Here is a 24,999-nt window from a genome sequence, read left to right as displayed (position 1 = left end):
GGTAGATATCAGATTGTTGGAAACTGGATGTTTTTTTTTTAAATTTTCCTTTAACACTGCACACACAAAACACACAGACATACGTTTAGACAGGAAACGTAAACAAACATGAGTGATGCAGTGCGAAGATCTTGGCAGTGAACAATGTTAAGGAACAAATATATCTACAGTGACGACATATTCATAAAAAGATAAATTCTACCCAAAATTTTATCCTGAAAAATTTGTCAGTGGTTACTTAATATTGCTTACTTGCAAATTAAGCATTGAATTAACATTCTTTACTTGCTGGGGGAATTAAACAAATATTATTGTGAAACCTCACAAAAATACAACTTTAAAAGTTTCAAATTGTTTCACTTTTTCGTATTAAGAATTGCATAACAATTTTCGCAATAATGAAGTAGAAAAACCTCAGAAATTAATCAATGGTCTCGCACGATATAAAATTAATTTTAGCAAGCACCTCTCTAGAGCACGTAAGCAATGTTAAGGGTGACCCTTAACATTTCTACGAACACCCTGCCATGTAAATTAACGTAAACTGTGGTAAGGGACACAACATTGTTTACTTGCTTACATAAATATTCACATTTACCTGATTAGCAACAAATTTTTAAGCGCATTTGCGTTCAGGAACATATGCGGGATCTTTACCTGAGTGGTAGTGGTCCACATCATCCTCGGATTTGTACAAATCCGGGTGAAGCACTTTCATGGCACAAACACCCAAGTTACTACTACTGCCAGCAGCTATGTTTCTGGCACTTGCCACTGTTTACATGCACACATCCTGACAAAGCTGCATTTGTGAGAATCCGAAATTAGAGGTAGAGCTACCATTTCTCGGCTTATCATGGAACCATCGACAAATATGAATAATGTGCATAACTTACCATTTTTGCATTCAAGAACTCTTTTTCTCATCGACTGTCCCTTGTAAATGAGCACAAGCTCTCATATTTTGTCGTATTTTACGTCGAGGAATGTCTGTTGCTCTAAGACAAGGTGAAATAGGTCAGAAACATCAATGGCAATCGCAGGGATTTCTGGAAAATGCGCGCGTAGACGATGCTTCCATGTGTGAGCGGAAATGCAGTGAGTAAAAATCGTTCTTCGTTATATTTTGAAAGAACTGTTTTTAGGTCTATAAACCTACCAAATTGTAAATATGTTTGCTTCCCGTCCACTGACGATGTTTCAAATGAATGAAAAGAAATTCGATTGGTAAAATAAATACGCACGTTTTATTAGTTGCGAAGATGGATTTGAAACACTTTTATTAGTTGTACAGCATCTACGGATGCTTTGGCCACACAAACGCAGAAAATTTTTTCCAGCTTCTCCATTTCTACACATTCGTGCGTTTCAGTTGTGTGTAGGATCACGAACAACTTTACTAAAAATATTAGCTGTGTTGAGAAAGAGCTCGCCTGTAACCCCAGCGAACGGAATAGTTCAGCGTGTATCGTGTTAAGGATGTAGTCAGATCTGCATTGGCCGTCAGCGTGGCATTCGAGCACCCTACGTCATAGGAGCACGACGCATGGGGCACTCAGCCACAAACATCAAGCAGACGCTGACATTTACACGATCCACCACCATCAGCAACTAGACTCATATTCGGAAAGACGACCGCTCATATCACCCATCGACTTTCCGCGGCAACAGCGATGTAAAGCGCCCCCTAGACGATCAATAATGTTGTGCAATATTATTAAATTTTTCCGTAGACGGTTCAATAATATTGTGCAATATTACTGTGGTACGAAATGTCGGACGATAAAGACGCTGTTGCTGTGATAATTGCTCTACTTTGTTGCAAAAATAGAAAAAAAAGACGGATGAAAAACTGGTTCAGGACTGTCAAAGATAACACAAAATCTTGACGAGGAGAACTGACGTTGAACAACAAAAAAGTATCAAAACATTTGATACATTACCGGAAATGGTTGTCCAATGCATAGGTGTTCTCATAGACACCGTTCCCTGCCCCCCTTCCTTAACCTCACTTGGGATCTGGAGTACAGATGTTTTATTCATTGCAAAATCCTCGTACACTTCTAGAACGAATTTCCCATGATTCCGCCAAAACTCTCTTTTTGCCAAATGTAGAACTACATGATTAATAGCAGTGAGACAATACTGTGGCTTTAGCAATTGCTGTATAATTTGTTTTTTGTTGGTTTTAAGTATCAAAGTAGTTATAACAAACGAGTTTAGAACTGGTTCAGAAGCGTCCAAGGTAAGTCACGAAAGCTGATGAGAACTGACGTTAAACGGAAACAAAATTACCATGGCAGTTTATGTCTCGCTAGTCCATCATTTGATACATTACTGAAAATGTTTGTCACATGCATCATTTATCTACCATAAATTTTTGTGTCACATATAAAATTAGTTTACTTTTTCATGCATGCTATGTCTCATTTGTATCATAAACGGTAAGTTCACAATCTTCCTCCCCACCCCCCATGCATAAGTTTTTGCTGACGCCTATAACCCCATCATCAGAAAACGAAATACTACAACGAGAGATACGGTTCCACCAAGTCACCCCTTATCTACTGCGCTAGGATATCTTTCTACTGGCAGTTCTTTATAAGACTTAAAATTTACAATTTAAAGTAGCTATTTAATAGTGAAAAGTCAATATTTCATTCACTTGAGGTACTTCTGGGAATTATTTGTATGGCTACCGACATTTAGTTTACCAGCCCATTACTCTTGTCAAGTCTAACTTAAAAATGACTCTGAGCACTATGGGACTTAACATCTGAGGTCAGCAGTCCCCTAGAACATAGAACTACTTAAACCTAACTAACCCAAGGAAATCACACACATCCATGCCCGAGGCAGGATTCGAGCCTGCGACCGTAGCAGTCGCGCGGTTCCGGACTGAAACGCTTAGAACCACTCGGCCACAGAGGCCGGCTAAGTCTAACTCACTCAAGTTCATTAAATTCTGACTGAGGTTATTAAATTACAGTTCATTAAAGTCTGTTAAGTAGATCTATTCAAGTTCCCATAATGACAATCTGCCAGTTGGCTTCTGTTTCGGTTTCTTCGGTCGACATTCGTCTGATGATTTTCCTCACGTTTGACCAGCGCGAGTGGCTGGCATTGTCAAAGTATCACCCTCCATTGGTGGTGGTGGACTGGAGCCGAGCACGCGGCCGCAGACTCGATCTGCCTGGCGCGCCAACATCCGAGGGCTGCTGGATTCTCCGTTTTCATTTCCGGTGCGGTTCTCCTCTTGCTACCTGCAACGGTCGTTTGCTGCAGCATTTACCTTCAGACTTTCGACCGAGCGAGGTGGCGCAGTGGCTAGCACACTGGACTCGCATTCGGGAGGACGACGGTTCAATCCCGCGTCCAGCCATCCTGATTTTGGTTTTCTGTGATTTCCCTAAATCACGACAGGCAAATGCCGGGATGGTTCCTTTGAAAGGGCACGGCCGACCTCCTTCCCCGTCCTTTCCTAATACGATGAGACCGAAGACCTCGATGTTTGGTCTCTTCCCCCAAACAATCCAATCCAATCTTTCTTCTTTCTCGTTAAAGCTATTCTCGTGTTTGTATATTCCCATAGCTTCTCTGAAGAGCCGGCCGGAGTGGCCGAGCGGTTCTAGCCGCTACAGTCTGGTACTGCGCGACCGCTACGGTCGCAGGTTCGAATCCTGCCTTTGCCATGGATGTGTGTGATGTCCTTAGATTAGTTAGGTTTAAGTAGTTCTAAGTTCTAGGGGACTGATGACCTCAGAAGTTAAGTCCCATAGTGCTCAGAGCCATTTGAACCCACCTTCTCTGAAGAAGCGGATGTTATAGTTCTTCTCTGCAGCCAGAACTTCGGTGTCGGCGAAAATGCTGCGTGGTCGGCCTCACCACAGCGCGTGCTCTGCCATGGCCGATTTCTCCACCTGTCCCAACCTGCAATGTCGCTTATGTTCTGTGATCGTGGTGTTGATTGATCGTCCAGTCATTCCAACATAAACTTTTTCCGCATGTGCATGGTATGCAGTATATTCCCGACATTGCAAGTGGGTTCCTTTTATCTTTTGCCGGTCAGAGACGCTCACTGATCTTCTTTGCCGTTTGTAAATAATCTTTACGCCGTGCTTGCGCAATATACGGCCGAACCTGTTCGTCACTCCGGAAATGTACAGCAGATAGGCCGTGCCCGACAGTTCTTTTTTGAAGTATCACTTCGCTGAATATTTGACTCTTACATTTCTAATATAACTTGTGTAGTACCCATTATTCCTCAGAACATTTTCCAGGTGTTGCATTTCACGTCTGAGATGCTGCGGCTCACATATTCGTCTTGCTTGCGTTACGAGCGTATAAATCATGCCTCTTTTCTGGCTCGGATAGTGATTTGATAGTTTGTGCAGGTATCAGTCCGTGTATGCCGGTTTTAGATAAACACTGTGTCGCAGATGTTCACCATACCTTGTGACCAGAACATCTAGAAATGGCGGTTCTTTGTCCTTTTCTATTTCCATAGTAAATTTTATGTAGGCATGGAGGCTGTTCAAGTGTCTTAGGAAGTCAACAGGCTGTTCCTCACCGTGGCTCCACAGCGTGACAGACTGTCAATCCTAAGGGCCCGGGTTCGATTCCCGGCTGGGTCGGAAATTTTCTCCGCTCAGGGACTGGGTGTTGTGTTGTCCTAATCATCATCATTTCATCCCCATCGACGCGCAGGTCGCCGAAGTGGCGTCAAATCGAAAGACCTGCACCAGGCGAACGGTCTACCCGACGGGAGGCCCTAGCCACACGACATTTCCATTTATTATCACGAAAGTATCCTCGATGCATCTGTACCACACCTTAAGTTTATAAGGTGCCAAGTCCACTGCCTGTGCTTCGAAATGTTCCATAAAAAAGACGGCCACCACTGGACTAAGAGGATTACCCATGGCGACGCCTTCCAGCTGTTCGAAGAAGTTGCCATTCAACGTGAAATAGCTCGTGGTGAGACAAGCGTGAAAGAGCTTTGTGATATCCTGCGAGAAAATGGTGGAAGTTTTAGTTTCTTCAGCTTATCAAAGAAATGTCTGGAGTCCTTTATGTACGGTATGTGTTAGTTTTCTCAACGTGCGGCTGGAGCAGAGAGGTCAAGTGTTTTGCCAGTTTATACGTCGGTAGAAAAAGACAAAAAACTACCATTTCTAGATGTGCTGATGAAAACCTAGGACACAGCGTGTATCGAAAACCGACGCACACGGACCGAAACCCGCACAAATTTTCAAATCACGATCAAAACCAGGAAGGAGGCATGATTAATACGCTCGTAAAACGAGCAAGACGAATATGTGAGCCGCAGCATCTCAGACGCGAAACGCAACACCTGGAAAAAATACCGAGCGAGGTGGCGCAGTGGTTAGCACACTGGACTCGCATTCGGGAGGACGACGGTTCAATCCCGTCTCCGGCCATCCTGATTTAGGTTTTCCGTGATTTCCCTAAATCGTTTCAGGCGAATGCCGAGATGGTTCCTTTGAAAGGGCACGGCCGATTTCCTTCCCAATCTTTCCCTAACCCGAGCTTGCGCTCCGTCTCTAATGACCTCGTTGTCGACGGGACGTTAAACACTAACCACCACCCAACACCTGGAAAGTGCTCTGAGGAGCAATGTGTATTTCAAAAGTTACGTTAGAAGTATAACAGAGTCAAACACTCGGCGAAGTGATCATCAGAAAAAGAAATGCCGGGTACGGCTATCTGCCGTAAATTCTCGGAATGACGGACAGGATCGGCCGTACATTGTGCAAGCACGGCGTAAAGAATATTTACAAACGACAAAGAAGATCAAAGAGTGTCTCAGATCGTCAAAGGATAAAAGGAACCCACTTGCGATGTCGGTAATATACCACATACCGTGCACATGTGGAAGAAGTTTATGTTGGAATCACTGGACGATCAATCAACACCAGGATCACAGAACATAAGCGGCATTGCAGGTTGGGACAGGTGGAGAAATCGGCCGTGGCAGAGCACGCGCTGTTTGAGGCCGATCACGTAGTAAAATTCGCCGACATCGAAGATCTGGCTGCTGTGGCCGAGCGGTTCTAGGCGCTTCAGTCCGGAACCACACTGCTGCTACGGTCGCAGGTTCGAATCCTGCCTCGGGCATGGACGTGTGAGATGTCCTTAGGTTACTTAAGTATACGAATTTCTACGTCCAGGGGACTGATGACCTCAGATGTTAAGTCCCATAGTGCTTAGAGACATTTGGACCATTTTTTTTTTAAGTTCTGGCTGCAGAGAAGAACTGTCACACCTGCTTCTTCAGAGAAGCTATAGGAGTACATGAACACGAGAATAGCTTCAACGAGAAAGAGGAAAGCCTCAAGGTAAACGGATCTTGGCCTCCCATGCTGCAGCCAACGACCGTTGCAGGTAGAAAGAGGAGAACCGCGCCGGAAATGACCACGGAGAAGCCCTCTGACGTTGGCGCGCCAGGTAGAACGAGTCTGTGGCCGCGAGCTCGGCTCCAGTCCACCACCAGCAATGACGGTGAAACTTTGACAATGCGACTCACTAGTGCTGGCGAAACGTCAGGAAAATCATCAACGAACGTCGGCCGAAGAAACCGAGACAGAAGCCCAAAAATCAAATGGTTCAAATGGCTCTAAGCACTATGGGACTTAACATCTGAGGTCATCATTCACCTAGACTTAGAAATACGTAAACCTAAATAACCTAGGGAAATCACACATATCCATACGCGAGGCAGGATTCGAACCTGCGACCGTAGCAGCCACGTGGTTCCGAACTGAAGCGCTTAGAACCGTTCGGCCACCGCGGCCGGCAGACAGAAGCCCACAGAAAGTTTTGTGTTCCTGTAGTGAGTTGAGAAAAAAAAAGAATTAAAGAAGTAGACCTTCTTTGATAGCAGTTTGTGTTTGTTGGACACGCTGCTCAGTATTTCGTAGAACTGAAAACACTAACAAGACGGTCGCCGTAGAATTCTGTATGCTCGATGTTGCTACAGCTGTCATTTACTTGAACTTGAGAAAGGGTTCAGTGGAGCATTTCAGGCTGATTGGAGACTACCATGCATTGTAGCGCTCTCCATGGAGTAATGATCACCGGTCTTTATAAAGTGAAAATTTATATTTGATGTAACGACTTTAACGGAGAAAATTCTTCCATATACAAAGCCGGGCCGCAAGCAGTATCGAACCAGCAATCTGAATGACGTCTTCTTTTAGCGGTAATTATCTCTGTAGGTTTTGTCGAAGCGAAGTATTTTACCTTGTTAAATATCTTGTATTTATTCGCAGAAAACCGTTTGCTAGCTAACTGAATACTTTTACGCCTATAGAATACCATAGCCTAACCCAAGACAAAAGGAAAATCGTAAGTACTTCTTCTAGTTACATGCAATGAATCATAGACAGCCGAACAACCCCGAATAATGCATCTCTTGTTAAGAGATTATACTCGTAAATCGTTTTCGCTGCTCGCAACTAACTCGCAGTTGGAGTATCGTTGCGCGGAAGATGCCGTAAATCACATTTAAATAGTCTCTCAGATCTCCGACCTGTGTTAATACTACTTCATGTCAATACACTTTAACTTACGACAAATTAATGCTGCACATCGCATCGTTATATTTGATCCATTATATTGCCCATTGTGAGAGAATAAAATTTTCTAACAAATTCGTTTCGCTACCAGTCAGGGAATTCTACTTGGACAGGCATTTATTTCTTGCGACAACTTGGTAGTGCATTGCTGCGGAGTAGTCTGGAGCATACAATTACTGTGATATGCGCTAAGAATAGCTAATATTAGTTCGTCATCTTTCCTTTCGCAAGACTGACTTTTATTAGTCGTTCGTTTGACAATTTTTAAGTAGGCTGTTTAGGTTTTTATGTTGGTAACGTCACGTAACGCTCTGTATGAAAATCACTGGCTATGCTGTGTGCAGTCTGTGGCTGGTTGGCATTGTTGGAATATTCGCTATTGTAGTGTAGGGCAGTTGGATGTGAACAGCGCGTAGCGTTGCCTAGTTGGAGGTGAGCCACCAGCAGTGATGGATGTGGGGAGAGAGATGGCAGAATTTTGAGAGCGGACGATCTGGACGTGTGTCCATCAGAAAGAGTAAAGTTGTAATACTGTATATCAAGAACTGATATATATATATATGATGACTTTTGAATATTATTAAGGTAAATACATTGTTTGTCCTCTATCAAAATCTTTCATTTACTAACTATGCCTTTCAGTAGTTAGTGCCTTCAGTAGTTAGAATCTTTTATTTAGCTAGCAGTATTGGCGCTCGCTGTATTGCAGTATTTCGAGTAACGAAAATTTTTGTGAGGTAAGTGATTCATGAAAGGAATAGGTTATTGTTAGTCAGGGCCATTCTTTTGTAGGGATTATTGAAAGTCAGATTGCGTTGCGCTAAAAATAGTGTGTGTCAGTTTAGTAATGATCAGAATAAGTAAAGAGAGAAATGTCTGAGTACGTTCAGTTTTGCTCAGCTGTTTGAAAATCAAATAACGTTAGGGGTTTACCAGCACAGTAATTCGTAAATTTTTCAAATTAAATGACTAGGATGCCACGCCACATTTATTTAAACGATCTTCACATTTGGGCAATGTCTCTCAAAGGGAAACCACAGAAACCCTTGAAAAGACAAAACCGAATCTTACTCTTGTCCGTCTCTAGGTTACCATGGTTTAAAGATTGAATGTTTTGAGACAACAACTTAGGAACTTATTTAGGCCGTTAAATTTGAGTTGCAAAGGTAAGTAAATTTATCGTCATACGAACATCAGATGAGTTAATATATTTGAATAATTTGTGTTCGTAAATTATAAATCTTCGTTATGAGCAATCTCTTGAGAGATGCGGTAGAATAATGTCAGTGGAGCATCAGGTGGGATGGAATGGGACACAACTGCTGTGGTCATCAGTCCCCTAGAACTTAGAACTACTTAAACCTAACTAACCTAAGGACATCACACACATCCATGCCCGAGGCAGGATTCGAACCTGCGACCGTAGCAGCAGCGCGGCTCCGGACTGGAGCGCCTAGAACCGCACGGCCACCGCGGCCGGCTGATGGAATGGGTAGAGGACGTTATAGAAGTTCGAGATGTTCTAGGAGGCCAGAGAATGTAAGCCCGTCTTGGTAGTGGAGGGGTGTGAGTGACTCAGGAACAGTGCTAACCATTCTTAGAATACATGGGTACAGAAGAGAGGAGGGATATGTGGAAATAAAGATTACAGGAATTAATACTGAGAAATAGCTTCGTTCATCCACATGCATGATTCAGCTGTTTCCCATTCTGAAACATCAGATCCAGAAGTCGCTCACTGAGCAAAATTCCATAGTATGTTTTATTCATGTCGGTAACACAACAATTCACTCATTGTAACTGTAAAACATACGCACGGAACTGGAGACTGCCACAGTCTGTGTGGTAGGTCCTTTGACACTCAATTAGTACAATTCACATTGACTTGAAGAGTCCTTCAGTTATTATATACTTCACAACACCTTCATTTGAAGTCCAGTGTAGTTTGTTCATTGACATTTTCTTTTTGGCTTATGGTTCAAACTTGTATCCCATGTCACACAATAAGTATATTACTATACAACTGATCAGTTAATTACCATTCTCGAATCGGAACAGTTCAGCTGCGGAACTACACTGAAAAGCCAAAGAAACTAGTACACGTGCCCAGTATCGTGTAGGGCCCCAGCGAGCACGCAGAATTGCTGCAACTCCACGTCGCATGGTCTCTACTAATGTCTGAAGTAGTGCTGGAGGGAACTGACACCATGAATCCTGCAGGCTGTCCATAAATCCGTAAGGATACGACGGGGTCGAGATCTCTTCTGACCAGCACGTTGCAAGGCATCCCAGATATGCTCAATAACTTTCATGTCTGGGGAGTTTGGTGGCCAGAGGAAGTGTTTAAACTCGGAAGAGTGTACCTAGGACCACTCTGTAGCAATTCTGGACGTGTGGGGTGTCGCGTTGTCCTGCTGGAATTGCCCAAGTCCGTCGGAATGCACAATGGAATGAATGGATGCAGATGATGAGACAGGATGCTTGCGTACGTATCACCTGTCAGAGTCGTGTCTAGATGTGCCAGGGGTCCCATTTCACTCCAGCTGCACACGCCCTATACCATTACAGAGCCTCCACCAGCTTGAACAGTCCCTTACTGACATGCAGGGCCCATGGATTCATCAGGTTGTCTCCGTACCCGTAAACGTCTATCCACTCGAGACAACTTGAAACGAGACTCGTCCGACCAGGCAACATGTTTTCAGTCAGCAACAGTCCAATGTCGGTGTTGACGGGCCCAGGAGAGGCATAAAGCTTTGTGTCGTCCAGCCATCTAGGGTACACGAGTGGGTCTTGGGCTCCAAAAGCCCATACCGGTGATGTCTCTTTGAATGGTTCGCGCGCTGAAATTTGTTGATGGCCCAGCACTGAAATCTGCTGCAATTTGCGGAAGGGTTGCACTTCTGTCACGTTGAACGATTCTCTTCAGTCGTCATTGGACCCGTTCTTCTAGTATCTTTTTCCGGCCGCAGCGATGTCGGAGATTTGATGTTTCACTGGGTTCCTGTTATTAACGGTACACTCGGGAAATGGTCGTACGGAAAAATCCCCACTTCATCACTATCTCTGAGATGCTGTGCCCCATCGCTCGTGCGCCGACTATAACACCACGTCCAAACTTACTTATATCCTGATCAGGAGTAACAGATCTAACAACTGCGCCAGACACTTGTCTTATATAGGAGATGCCGACCACAGCGCCTCTCGCGTCCGTCGGCCGTCGTAATTTAATATATTATTATTGTTATTATTATTTTTTGATTGTTGCCGACTTACGTGGTGGGTCTTAATAAAAATGATATTTCATTTAATTTTGATTTACGATTAAATGATTTCCTGAAGTTTTCCTTTTTAACAATATTAATCTCAAATTATTTGTTACGTTAATGAATGTTAGACTCGCTGAATCTTTTAAAACATGAGCATATAAGTTGAACAATGTAATAAACTTTTCATATTAATTTCCTCGGCTAGTCAGTTCACTTTAAAGCAAGAAATCTTTAGTTATTAATTACAATTGCGGCCCACACACGCGCGAGAGTATTTTTCTTACCTCCGTTAACCATTGTATTGTAGTCGGAGTCCTGGCTCTGGCTCTAGGCTATGGTACTGAAAATAAGAATCTTAAAGCTACGTATTTCTGCGGCTGTGGAGAAAAATTAATATTATGTTAATAGCGGGCGAGTATTTCGCTTCCGCTAATTTTTCGTAAGTTAATATTGCCACGTAATGGCGTCGTTGGCTGCATCGGCCGCTGCGATTGTTGAACTGTAAATTACTTGAATGCAGGCCAATTCAAGGAAGGCGGACATGAAATCGGGATCACCTCTTACAAATTAAAAGTGCACAATAATATTCAATTAATATATTATATGCCTAACTCATACAAATATGCTTACATTTGCCAGCACTCGCAAGATGTCCGTCTATACACACTCAAGACAAAAGAGAAAGTGAAGTCGACTAAAAAATTAACAAAAGAGCGTATCTTGTCGTCTCTTTAGATCATTTTGTTATAAATTATTTCTTTGCAATCTAAACCTGCACAGAGAAATTATTATTTTACGACTACATGATAAAAATAGATTATTCAATTCTTTAATGTCTCTTCTTTATAAATACTGTTTGTAAGTCTTTTCGTAATATAGCACTGGGGACGCTATACGCCGTATTCTGCCTGTTTACGTATCTCCATATTTGAATACGCATGCCTATACCAGTTTCTTTGGCGCTTCAGTGTACAATTATGATAAATTTGTAGTTGTTCTTTCATTATGGTTTGAGCTGATGTCTCATGGAAAATTATATGGTCAACCCAAGATACATGCCACGATTTCACAACCATACACCATCCGTACCAGTCACTCGTAACTTTACAGCCAAAAACTTTGACTCATTTTAATAGCAATCCAGAAATTACTATTGCAATGGCACAGAACCTTTTCATACGAATAAACCTGATTAATCACTTTGTTAGGTTTGATGAATGAGCTTTAATGTCTCTGGAAAAATTGTTCTTCTTTCCAACAATAAAAACTGAAATATTCATCCTCAAACAAATCACGTCCTTATACCTATATATTAACTCTTACTACTACTAATCTTCACTGTCATCTTCTAAACTCAGAAAGCTATGTACACAAGTATCATTAAATATATCACATCGTCTGTGAAGAAAATATTAATACACAAATTAATAAGAATTATCTCTTGATGTTCTCCGGAAAAAAATTCATGACTTACAACTAAGAAGCATTTACATAAATAATGTATACACACAATTAAGCCCTATTTGGACGTTCCACTTATCAGGCGTAGAATTCCTTTAGGTCTTGATCAGGATGCAAACCTTTAATATGACTGGTTCCGGGGTATCCCAATAAATATGCACTCGGATGTTCTATTCTGAGTTTTGTGAAAGGTCATACATATAAAAGTTGCCACTTTTTATTCCACTCGCTTAGCAGTGACGATCTGGGGTTTCTCCTCAGTAGCACACGTATACTAACCATTCTCAGTGTCTTACATTCATGCACGAGTCTTTTCGTTTTGGCTAAGTTACCCAGAGCCATTCTAACATTCCATTCCCACTCATTGGTTTCTATTGGAACTTTTACAGTTAGATAGAATCCCCCCTTTTATACATCAGTTCACAGGGTGTGTAATGTGTCATCGTATGTGGAAGATTATTTATAATCTCAAGATAATCAATCTATGCCATCTGTTTTGCATGACACTAGGTTCATATGATTCCGTTGAGTTCTCTGAATAACTGTACAACTGAATTTCCCTCTAGATGCTACCGGGAAGTTAATATCTGTCGGATATCTGCTTGATTTATTGCATTTCACCAAGAAAAGCATGTGAAATTAGTTGCGTTATCAGATAAAACTGCGCAAGGTTTTCTGACGCACAGAAAAAAGTCGTCGAATTTGTCTTTTCAGTATAGGTGGACACATTGCTGTTTTCAGTGGAAAGATCTTCACATATGTCGTAAATATGTCGAAAAAAGCAGCAATGTGCTTGCAGCCACCTCTAGATCTGCAATTGTGAGTGGCTTGCTTGGAACGATCGAATGCAACAAACCTTTGCTACCTCGAAATGATAATTAAATCGAGACCCTATGCTGTCGATAAGCGTGGATATACATCAACGGGGACAGTTGAAAAAGTGTGCCCCGACCGGGACTCGAACCCGGGATCTCCTGCTTACATTGCAGACGCTCTATCCATCTGAGCCACCGAGGGCACAGAGGATAGTGCAACTGCTGGGATTTATCCCTTGCAAGCTCCCGTAAGAGCTCGGGCAATGCCTGTGCATCCGCACAGAAGAAGAAGGTCAATGGCCGGTTAGCCTTAACTATACATGGAGATGGTATCTGTTCTTTCGGACACGTCCGAAAGAATAGATACTATCTCCAAATATACTTTGCTACCTCTGTCGTTTGGTTTTGCCTTTTGGCATATCTGACAAGGTCTAATCTCGCACTGAACCTTCCACCTTACATCTGGAAAGCACCAGTAGGCTTGATCTTCCTCGTGATGTTTATATCAGATGAATTCTTTTTTTGTAAGCTTCTGGAATACATGCACACCAATTCATAGCATGCACATTCCTTCTGTGAAATAAAACATTACTCACTAGCTTGTTAAACTGATGCAGTCTGTAATCCGGTTGCTGTTGAAGTTTTTGAATCGCGATTGTCACTTTTGGTCTTGCTCTTGCAATGCTGACACACTTTTGAATAACAGTAAATGGTAATTCTGGTTTATCTGAATTTGCATTAACAAGACAGTGAATTCCTCATTACGATCATCCAAAACTGTTTCCTGATTTAGCCCTTCAGGTAGCCTTGATAGGATACCTGCAATAATATTATCTTTTCTTGTAATATATTATTTTGGAAATTTTATTCTTGCAGAGATGTTACCCATCGAGCAAGTCGCACATGCAATAGTTTATACAGCTGAAGAAAGCTTAAAGCTTGATGATTATAATAAACAATCGTGTGCGACCCATACAAATAATATTTGAACTTTCGAAAGGCCCACACAATTGCCAATGCTTCTTGCTCAGTTGTTGTATATGAGCGTTTGCGTGGTGACAATGATCTACTGGCGAGTGCAGCGGGACAAAGTGTTGGTGGTCCATCGATGATTCAGGTTTGGAATAAATAAGCCCCTAATCCCATGGAGGATGTGTCCTTAAGTAAAACAAATTCAATTGACATGTCAGGGTGGCAGAGAATCTCTGAATTCAAGAGCACACTCTGAATATCGTCGAAAGCCACTTCACATTATTCTGTCCATGGCCAGCGCACGTTTTTACTCAATAGGCTCAACACTGACAAAGCGTTCAGCGACTGATCTGGTACAAAACGCCTAAAAGCACGAATTTTACTGGAATCGGGCAGAGTCTCTTCTGAATCTGTAAGATGACTGAGAAACCTTATTATTTCCAGACCAAAGTGAGACTTCTAGAGATTTTCTGTTGCTCCAGATTCTCACAATGTTTATGGTACTTGAGATAAAAGTGAAACATGTTCATTCCATATTGACATAACGATTAGTAGATCATCAACAAACAACTTGAGGCGACTTCGTAGCAAGTGTCCAAGCACATTGTCCAGTGCAGAAATAAACACGCTGGAGCTCACATTGAGTCCAAATGGCAATACTTTAATGTGATAGCTACACACAGCATCTGGAAAGGCTGTGTACTTACTGGAGGATTGTCCAAGGGCTATGTGCCAGAATGAAGGTCTCAAATCTGTACTGGAGAAGTATCTAATACCATTGAACTTTTGTATTAATTTGTGTGTATTCTTCAGATGTGTTTGTACTGGAGCTGTGATGTTGCTCACCATCTGGGAGTTGCATACCAAGTAAACCTTTTCACTGGGTTTAGGCACCACAAAGAGTGGGCTGCAATATGGACTATTCCTGGGTTCAATGACTACCCATTTAATCATACGACTTATCTCCTCTTCTACTGCATATTTTAGTTTCCAGGGGACTGGATAATGAAAGGTTGTGTGTGGGTAAAGGTCAAGATCACGTGATTGTAAGTAGCTCCTTTTCAAAAAACACTACAATGTTAGAAAATTTGCTTAGTCCTCCGCTCAGATGTTACATGCCCTGGTTCTTTTAATTTCTCCTATACTTGGTCAAGTAACTCTGGTACAGGATCCTCTCGCTTTGGATATTGCGGATTTCTGTGGCTGTTATCCATTATTAATGGAAAAGGCACAGCTTGACAGAATCACTGTTGTTTGACCTCGGTCCTTAGTAGGTCTAGTTAGATCTCCTTTCCACAAATCTTCATAAAAATATTCCTTTTGACAAGTTGAATTTACTGTCCTTCTCACATATTGCCTCCAAACCTCAGACACAAACGGCTATTAACTTTATGAAGATTAATGGAAGGGAGGTCCAACTAGACCTAATAGGGGGCAATGGGATATGGAGACTGATGGAAAAGTGGTCCAACAAGACCTACGAAGGAGCAAGAGCAAACACAAGGGATACTGCTGAGGGGTGCCTATTCCATCAGTAACGGATAACAGCCATAGAAACCAGAGGAATTAGGGCTCATACAGAGGCATATAGACAGTCTTTTCCCCTCAATCTGTTTGCGAGTGGAACAGGAAGGGAAAGGACTAGTAGTGCTACAGGGTAGCACCGTACAGTGGCATGTGGAATATGTTGTAGATGCAGATATTAATTAATAAGAATGCGCATGACGGAGCTGCATTTCCTAGTTTCATATTCAACATCGTTTGCCTCATTACTGGTTGGGATTTATGTCCCACAGTTCCAGCCATACTACAGTTATGAACTGGTAACATAGGCAGTTCTCTCCTTGAGATAGCCTGTCGAAGAAGCTGGAGGATACAGCGTTAACAATAGCCCCTAAGTCTATCCTAACTGTCGCAGGAGTTCCTTCCACTGTGGCTTTAACTGCAGAGATCGGCGCCACTCCATGATCTCCTTCGCTTTGTTTTGTGTCTGAGCAGAGTTCACCTTTCAGGCAACTACCCTCCATCACTATATTGCACAAAGTTGAACTTTTGTCTATAGCCCCTGCAATCACTATTGACGACCTTCTTGCGGCATGAAATAGTCAGTGTTAGTCTGACTTGCTAATTTCATGTTTGACTTGCTAATTTCATGTTGAGGGCGTACTCATCAGTAACATCAGTTACCAATATAATTTGCTCTCACCAATTCTGGTTATTCGGATGCTGCAGAATATGCACTTATTGTTCATTACAGTTCAAATGATTGGCAATCGGGAACCAGATCATATCTTCTGTCTCACTTCCTTGTCGTCCTCTACTGGGTCGGAAGTTGGATCCATTTTCATTAGCTCCATTGTTTTAATTGCCATTAGCACCATTACCGCGATAACTGTTCGATTGTGGATAATGCTGCTGATTACCATACTGATCGTTGCTTGCATTGTAATTGTACACAGATTCATTTGAGTTTGTGATCCCTGGTGAACATAAGCTGTCCTTCCATTAATATACTTGTGCATAAGTTAGTAGGTGGCATCATACCCTGTGTTGCATCTGCATTTTGTTCGCCAGGCATCTGATAAGAGCGCGCATTGTTATTGTCCAATGCAGTGCTCTGTAGCATCTCACCCCCGCGTGCGGAACGATTTGAAGTGGAATGATCATATAAAATTAATTGTTAGTAAGGCGGGTACCAGGTTGAGATTCATTGGGAGAGTCCTTAGAAAATGTAGTCCATCAACAAAGGAGGTGGCTTACAAAACACTCGTTCGACCTATACTTGAGTATTGCTCATCAGTGTGGGATCCGTACCAGGTCGGGTTGACGGAGGAGATAGAGAAGATCCAAAGAAGAGCGGCGCGTTTCGTCACAGGGTTATTTGGTAACCGTGATAGCGTTACGGAGATGTTTAACGAACTCAAGTGGCAGACTCTGCAAGAGAGGCGCTCTGCATCGCGGTGTAGCTTGCTCGCCAGGTTTCGAGAGGGTGCGTTTCTGGATGAGGTATCGAATATATTGCTTCCCCCTACTTATACCTCCCGAGGAGATCACGAATGTAAAATTAGAGAGATTCGAGCGCGCACGGAGGCTTTCAGACAGTCGTTCTTCCCGCGAACCATACGCGACTGGAACAGGAAAGGGAGGTAATGACAGTGGCACGTAAAGTGCCCTCCGCCACACACCGTTGGGTGGCTTGCGGAGTATAAATGTAGATGTAGATGTAGAATTACAAAGTGAGAATTTTTCATTGCCTCTTGGGTATCTTCCATGTTCTTACAGACATATTCGACTGGTTGCGCTATTTGTATGCGCCACTGCAGGAAAACAGAGTCTAGTTGTTCCTTTTCTTCCTTTTTAGCACTTGCGTGTACAATTCGTTTAAGGGTAAGCTCCATTTCTCTAACTTGGATGACAATTGAACTCGAGGTTCATCAAACTTATTTGCTATCATATCTTCATAATCTGAAGCGTTGTTATTTAAAGTTATTGTTATTTGACTAACAGTTGCTTCGCCAATATCTTGTCGTCTTCTGATTTCTTCTATCTCCTTTTGTAACTCATTGGGAATTGCTTCCTCAACTTGGAGTAACTGAATTAAATCATTAGTCATTAGTCATTTCCTCCTGTTTGCGTACTATGTCAGAGCTTGATCGGTAACTGACTCTAAATGTTACTTTGTTGCCACATTCTCTACCTCCCGTGAAATAATTCAAATTGTATTTGCTAACTGAGATAGCTCAGTAGCCACTTCTATTTGTTGATTAACCATAGCTGATTGTTGTTAGGCAGCACTTTCAACTTTCCTTGCCACCTCAGGTTCCTGTGAGGCTAACTGTCTTTAACTGTTCAAGGATCTCGGCTAGCGGATCCATGGTAGCTTGTGATGCCTAAGCTGCCTCAGCTTCCACGGAAATATTAGTAATGTTTTGGATATTCGCTTCTTGTTCGCCCTGCATTTGGGAATAGTGGTGAGTCTTGACCATAACCTAATATCCAGCCACTAATCGCTAATACCTTCTCTAATTATTCACAGTGATCAATTATTGCTAATAAGACTCGTCGCACCCTTTCAAAAGACGATGCCCAATAACTTAATTGTACACACATCACAGTATTTTACAGTAACTACCAGTGAAATGATAGAATTATCTGTCCTATAAAATGTGAAAGATTTGCTGAGAAGCTGTCACAGGCGGAATATAGCGAGAGAACACAAAACATTCTTGTCTGACCTTACATTCTGTGGTAGACTGAACTCGTGGGTAACGATCCAGCTGCTCAGCTTTCCACGACTTCACCAACTCCCTAGTGTCGCATGGAAAAGACCACAAACATAAATTAATTACAGTACTTGCACTAATACTACACAAGACAAAATGAAACCTAACTCCTCTTCGCAGAGTCTTGTACCGCGGTAGTGATTAAAATAACTATTCAATAGAGGAAAGGCAATATTTCGTTTACTTGAGGTAATTCTGGTAATAAGTTAACCGGCTACCGTCATTTAGTGCACAAGCCTATTAATCTTATCGAGTCTAACTCATTGAAGTTCATTAAATGCATACTTAAATTATTAAATTGCAGTTCATTAAAATCTGTTTATAGATCTCTTCAAGTTCCTGTAGTGAATTGAGAAAAAAAGAATTAAAGGAATAACTCTTCTTTGATAGCAGTCGTAGAGCTGAAAGTATTAACAAGACTGTCGTTATAGAATTCTGTACACTTGACGCCGCTACTGCTGCTATTTTTGTGATGCTGGACCTTGAAAAATCATTCATCGAAGCACTACAGACAGCCTACAGTCTACCTTGCAATGTAGCACTCCCCATGGAGTAAAGATTACTGGTCTGCATAAATAGAAAATTTATATTTGATGTAACGTCTTTAACAGAGAAATTCTTCCTTATATAAAGCCGGACCGGAAGTAGGCCCACTATCATTCCTCACGGATTCCAATTGTCTGAATGCTATCTGTAAAAGGTAATTATCTCGTTAGGTTTTGTGGAGGAAAAGTATTTTACCTTGTTAAATATATTGGATTTGTTCTCAGAAAACCATTTGCTAGCTAACTGAATGCTTTTACACCGATAGAACGCCGTAGCTCAATCCAAAACAAAAGAAAAATCGTCAGAAATTGACAAACTGCCAATTGGCTCCTGTCTCGGGTTCTTCGGCCGACGTTCATCTAATGATTTTACTGACGTTTCGCCAGCACGAGTGGCTGGCATTGTCAAAGCTTCACCCTCCATTGCCGGTGGTGAACTGGAGCCGAGCTCGCGGCCGCAGACTATATATACCTGGCGCGCCAACGTCCGAGGGCTTCTCCGCGGTCATTTCTGGTGAGGTTCTCCTCTTGCTACCTGCGATGGTCGTTCACTGCGGTACGGGAAGCCAGGATCCGTTTACCTTAAGGCTTTCCTCTTTCTTGTTGAAGCTGTTCGCATGTTTTTGTATTTCTACAGCTTCTCTGAGCAAGCGCGTGTGATAGTGGTTCTCTACAGCCAGAACTTCCGTATCGGCGAATTTTATTAGATGATCGGTCTCAGTACGTGCTCTGCCACGGCCGATTTCTCCACCTGTCCCAACCTGCAATGTCGCTTACGCTCTTTGATCCTGGTGTTGATTGATCGTCCAGTCATTCCGACATAAGCTTTTCCGTGTGTGCATGGTATACAGTACATTCCCGACATTGCAAGTGGGTCCCTTTTCTCCTTCGCCGATCTAAGACACTCTTTGCTCCTCCTTGTCGGTTTGAAAATCGTCTTTACGCCATGCTTGCGCAATATACGGCCGATTCTGTCCGTCACTCTGGGAATGTGTGGCAGAGAGGCCGTACCTGACATTTCTTTTTCTGATTCCTTACTTCGCCGAGTGTCTTGCTCTGTTACACTTCTAATACAATTTGTGGAGTACCCATTGCTCCTCAGAACACTTTCCAGGTGTTGCATTTCTCTTCTGAGGTGCTGCGGCTCACATATTCGTCCTGCGCTCGTTACGAGCGTATTAATCATACCTCTTTTCTGGCTCGGGTGGTGGTTTGATAATTTGTGCAGGTATCGGTCCTTGTGTGTCGATTTTCGATATACGCTGTGTCCCAGGTTTTCGCCGTCCCTTGTGACCAGCACATCTAGAAATGACAGTTTCTTGTCCTTTTCTACTTCCATGGTAAATTTTTTGTTGGCATGGAGGCTGTTAAAGTGTCTTAGGAAGTGACTGAGCTGTTCTTCACCATGGCTCCACACCACGAAAGTATCATCGACGTACCTGTACCACACCTTAGGCTTGAAAGTCACCAAGTCGAGTGCCTGTGCTTCGAATTCTTGCATGAAGAAATTGGCCACTGTTGTGTTATGTCCGCACTATAACACAACAAATATTCCGTGATAACCAAATTTATTTGACCTTCTGTCATTCAAAACAAAACTTAAGTTCGACTACACAACACTTCGCTGGCTGTAGCGCCAAGGAGAAATCAGAGTCACTAGTAGAGAATACAAGTCGAAACCACTGGCAACCAGTCGATACCGACGCGTCGCAAGTTTCCAGCCAGGGAGGCCACAGTACGGTTCGGTCGTCGTGAATCCAGCAGCCGGGTAATTACACAGTCATCGGCGAAGATTGAACTGGTTAAACGGGCGCAGGGAGCGCGCTTAAATCCGCAGGTCCGGCCAATCAGAGTGTTGGTAGATGGCGCCCTTATACAGTTGCTCACTCTGGTGGCAAGGGCAGCGCCGCCAGGGTAATCCGAATCGATAGTGGTGTGTACGCTGCCGCTAACCCGGCGACGACGCGTTCACTTGCGCCAGTTATTGACATCGTGTACGGCACCAGCGGTACTCGCTGTGTGCCGCGCGTATTGTAGTACGCCGCGCCGAGTTGACGGCTGCTGTGCGGCGGCCGATACGACAGCCACTACTGGACTAAGAGTGATGGTGACGCCTTCCAGCTGTTCGTAGAAATCGCCATTCCACGTGAAATAGCTCGTGGTGACACATGTATGGCAGACCTTTCTGATGATTTGCGGGAAAATGGAACCGATGAGCTCCAGAGCGTCACTGAGAGACACTTTCGTAAACAACGAAACAACATCAAAGCTGACCAGGATGTCGTCTGATGCAAGTTTCAGTTTCTTCAGCTTCTCAGTGAAATGTCCTGAGTCATTTACGTATGTGTCGGTCTTCCCCACAAGTGGCTGGAGCAGAGAGGCCAAGTGTTTTGCCAGTTTATACGTCGGTGGGCCAGGAGCGCTTACAATCGGTCTCAGTGGAACGTTGTTCTTATGGATCTTGGGTATCCCATACAGCCGGGGTGGTAGGTTTTCTGTATTGCGCAGGTTTCTCTGTATGTCCGCCGGCAGAGAAGACGCCTTGATTAATCGATTCGTATTCCGTGTGATACGCTGCGTCGGATCTGCGCTTAGTTTTCGGTACGTCGTCGGATCTAATAGGTCTCGGATCTTTTGCTCATAATCTTCGGTCTTCATTACGACCGTCGCATTTCCCTTATCGGCAGGCAGTACCAATATACTCTTGTCGGCGTTGAGATTCTTAATGGCTTGTACCTCTTCTTTCTTCAGGTTGCAAGCTGGTGGTTTAGGAGGAGGTGTGGAACACACAAATATACTTACATTTTTCCTTATATAAATAGACTTCAGCGGCCCCTGATACCGTCTTCGTAACATTTTTCTTTTTTTTTTTTTTAGGTCATGATGAAAGTGGTCGCCTTGTCCCTCAATGACAGCACCCAAAGGTCATCAAACAGCCTAACGTAATCTGATGGACGAGAACAGCCAGGTGAGTTTCACTCATTTGAAAACACGTGAACTCCGAAGGGCCGTTGATTCACATCTCTCATCCTATTTTTATCAACTGCGTACGCTGTTCGTGTTTATAAGCCAGTAGGCGACTACAACAGTTTTGCCGAATTGTGTCTGCACGCTTTTGGTCAGAATATTCCTGTTAATACAAACAAGTAAATACTTCTTAAGCAGGCCTAAGACTTAAGACTTTCGAGTTAAAGAGACCATTAGTTAAGCTTATCGGGAATGTTGCAAACAACACAGCTAGGTCTTGAGGATCAGTATTTTGTGGCAAATCCAGTACGCCTGATTTATAATTGATTGCAGTTAGAAACTGAGCCAGTATACATCGCTCAATAACTGAATTGCTTCTTTACCATTGCGTCATGTGAAACTGAAATATATCGGGCAAATTAATGAATAAAATACTTACATGCCCTAAATAATGACATCAGAATCTACTAAATTTGACTTGTATGATATCACAATATTTCAAGACATTAAGTTATTTCCAGAAAGAGTTCGTCTTCGTTACCTGCATTGAAGTCACCAGTACATCTGCGGAGCACACCCGTCACCAGTGGAAAAATGCTCAGGTTTAAAAGACAGACTGAAAAGTGGGGCACGAGCTGTCTCCCTCTATCTTGCACAGCAGCGTTAAAAATTTTACCAAAATTCGGGCTTTGCGAATGTATTCTGCTCTTGTCAATATGCAACTCACCTATCACTCTCATGAGCTTCCGTAACTGTGACTCTCTCACACCCACTAGTCCATCATTGCAAATCGCTCTTACTCATCACTCCCACTTGTCTGTCCTCACTCACTCATTCAGCCCAACTCAGTGTCAATATCTCTTTTTGTCTCTCTGACTGTCAGCGTCTCCTGTTTCACAACCACAGCCTCCTTCTTTCTGTCCTGCTACTACCGTCTCCTGTCACGGTCACCGTCTCTCTCTTGCTCTCTCTTACTGCTATTGTCTCATCCATTCCTTCCTACTGCTGCAGGGTCTTCTTACTGTCTCTCTCTTCCTCGTTGTCACTGTCACAGACTCTGTCATTATCTCTGGCTCTTACTCACTCCCACTTTCTCATCTTTATTTCTCTCCCACTGGCAATGTTTCCCCCACTCTTTCCCTAGCACTACTCTGTCATTGTCAACCATGTTCCACTGACAATGTGTCCTTCCCTTTCTCACACACTGCCATTGTCTCCTTCGCTCTCTCTACACCACAAACGTTATCTTCCAGTATTTATTACTTCTCCGTCTCTTTCCCACTGCCTCTATCTCCTCTCTCAGCATAAAAAACACGAATATGTTCGCTTCCCATAATTTTTGGGAAAGCTTCTGAAGGTACTGAAGAAAGTAGAATGAGGCACTTGGTACCTCGCATAGCGAGCATAATTCGTTCCAGACTCTTACTCGTAGTGCAAAACACTCGTTAAGTGAAACAATTTGTGCCAAATAAATTAATGTAAAATACTATAATGCGTTCCACGCAGGAAAAATACTTAAAGTTTTATCTTATTCATGCCATTTATTAAAAAAAATACATACAGTATTGTGTACTTTATTATTCACAATACATAACTAATTCCTTTATAGTAGGAAGCTATCTATAGTCATTTGTTTCTGCCAACACTTCAAAATTTGGCGAAAATGTGACACAGCATTATCGTCAAATAAATTTGTAGTGCGCGTTGCCACTGCTTTATTGGGGTGATGATTTTCAATGTATGATGCAATCTATTCCCATGCTTTCAGCATTTCTCTTGTTGCGCCACAAGATTGCTCCTTTGCTGTTCCATCTCCTCCTCCTCCTTTTCCTCCTCTGAAGAACTCCTCTCCACAGCTTCCTGCTGTGAAACACTATGCAACTCCATAAGCTCTTCGGTGGTCAAAGACACAATCTCGTTGACTGTGGGCTCCAAAGGTACTGACTCAAATGCATCATAGTCACATTCCACAACACACTCTGGCCAAAGCTTCTTCCAAGCAGAAGTGAGAGTTCTCTTGGTAACCCCTTCCCACGCCTTGTCGATCATCTTGACGCAGGCAGCGACATTGAAGTGATATTTCCAAACCTCTCTGAGAGTGAAATTGGCAGCTTCAGTCAACTCAAAGCAATGCTCGAAGAGTGCTTTGTGTATAGCTTAAAGTTAGAAATAATCTACTGGTCCATAGGCTGGAGCAACGGAGTGGTTGTGGGAGGCATAAATTGGATCTTGATGAACTGAAATTCTTCAAGGAGGTGATATTGTAAGCCTGAAGAATGGGCAGGAGCGTTGTTCATAACAAGCAAGACATAGAATGGCAGATTCATCTCAAGCAAATATTTTTTACCGAAGGACCAAAGACTTTATTGATTCAATCACTAAAAAAATCACAAGTCACGCAAGCATTGTTATTGGACCTTGACATCATATTTAACCCGTTCTTCTGGACTTGACACTTCTTGAACGCTCGTGGAGTTTAATTTTCAAACTGCTTCTTGCATTGGCACAGAATAGCGGTGTGAGGCAGTCTTTCTTTGACTTGGGACCAGGCAATGCATTCTCCTCTGCTGTTGTAAAGGCACGCTTCGGCGTCTTTTTCCAGGATAGACCTGTCTCGTCACAATTAAAATCCTGTTGCGAAGGTAACCCTCAGAATCTACGAGCATCTTGAAGTTGCTGATGCAGATCTCTGTTGCCTTTGTGTAGGAGCATGCTGTTTCACGGTGCCTCACAACGCTTTGGATGCCAGTTCATATCTTAAACTTCTCTAACAACTCAGGTTTCCCTAAAACACTTCTTCTGCCCCTGATGATCCTGGAGTTTTCTAAACGAGGTCGACGAAAATCATTATCGCCTTCTCAGAAATTATGTTCTCGTTAATAGCGTTGCCTTGCAATTGTTTTTCATTTATCCATATAAGGAGCAACCTGTCACATCGCCCAGAATATGCAAAAATCGTTCAAATGGCTCTGCGCACTATGGGACTAAACATCTGAGGTCATCAATTCCCCTAGACTAACTAACCTAAGGACATCACACACATCCATGCCCGAGGCAGGATTCGAACCTGCGACCGTAGCAGCAGCGCG

General features: G+C 42.9%; 1 non-coding gene across 1 annotated transcript; it reads right to left on the bottom strand.

The window, feature by feature from the left end:
* Positions 1–13,271: 13,271 nt before the first annotated feature.
* Positions 13,272–13,346, bottom strand: Trnat-ugu. Its single transcript has one exon. It is a non-coding gene; the product is annotated as a tRNA-Thr (tRNA).
* Positions 13,347–24,999: the final 11,653 nt, after the last annotated feature.

This window comes from Schistocerca americana, chromosome 1 (genome assembly GCF_021461395.2).
Source record: "Schistocerca americana isolate TAMUIC-IGC-003095 chromosome 1, iqSchAmer2.1, whole genome shotgun sequence".
Classification (NCBI taxonomy): domain Eukaryota; kingdom Metazoa; phylum Arthropoda; class Insecta; order Orthoptera; family Acrididae; genus Schistocerca; species Schistocerca americana.
This window is presented reverse-complemented; position numbering and strand designations above follow the sequence as displayed.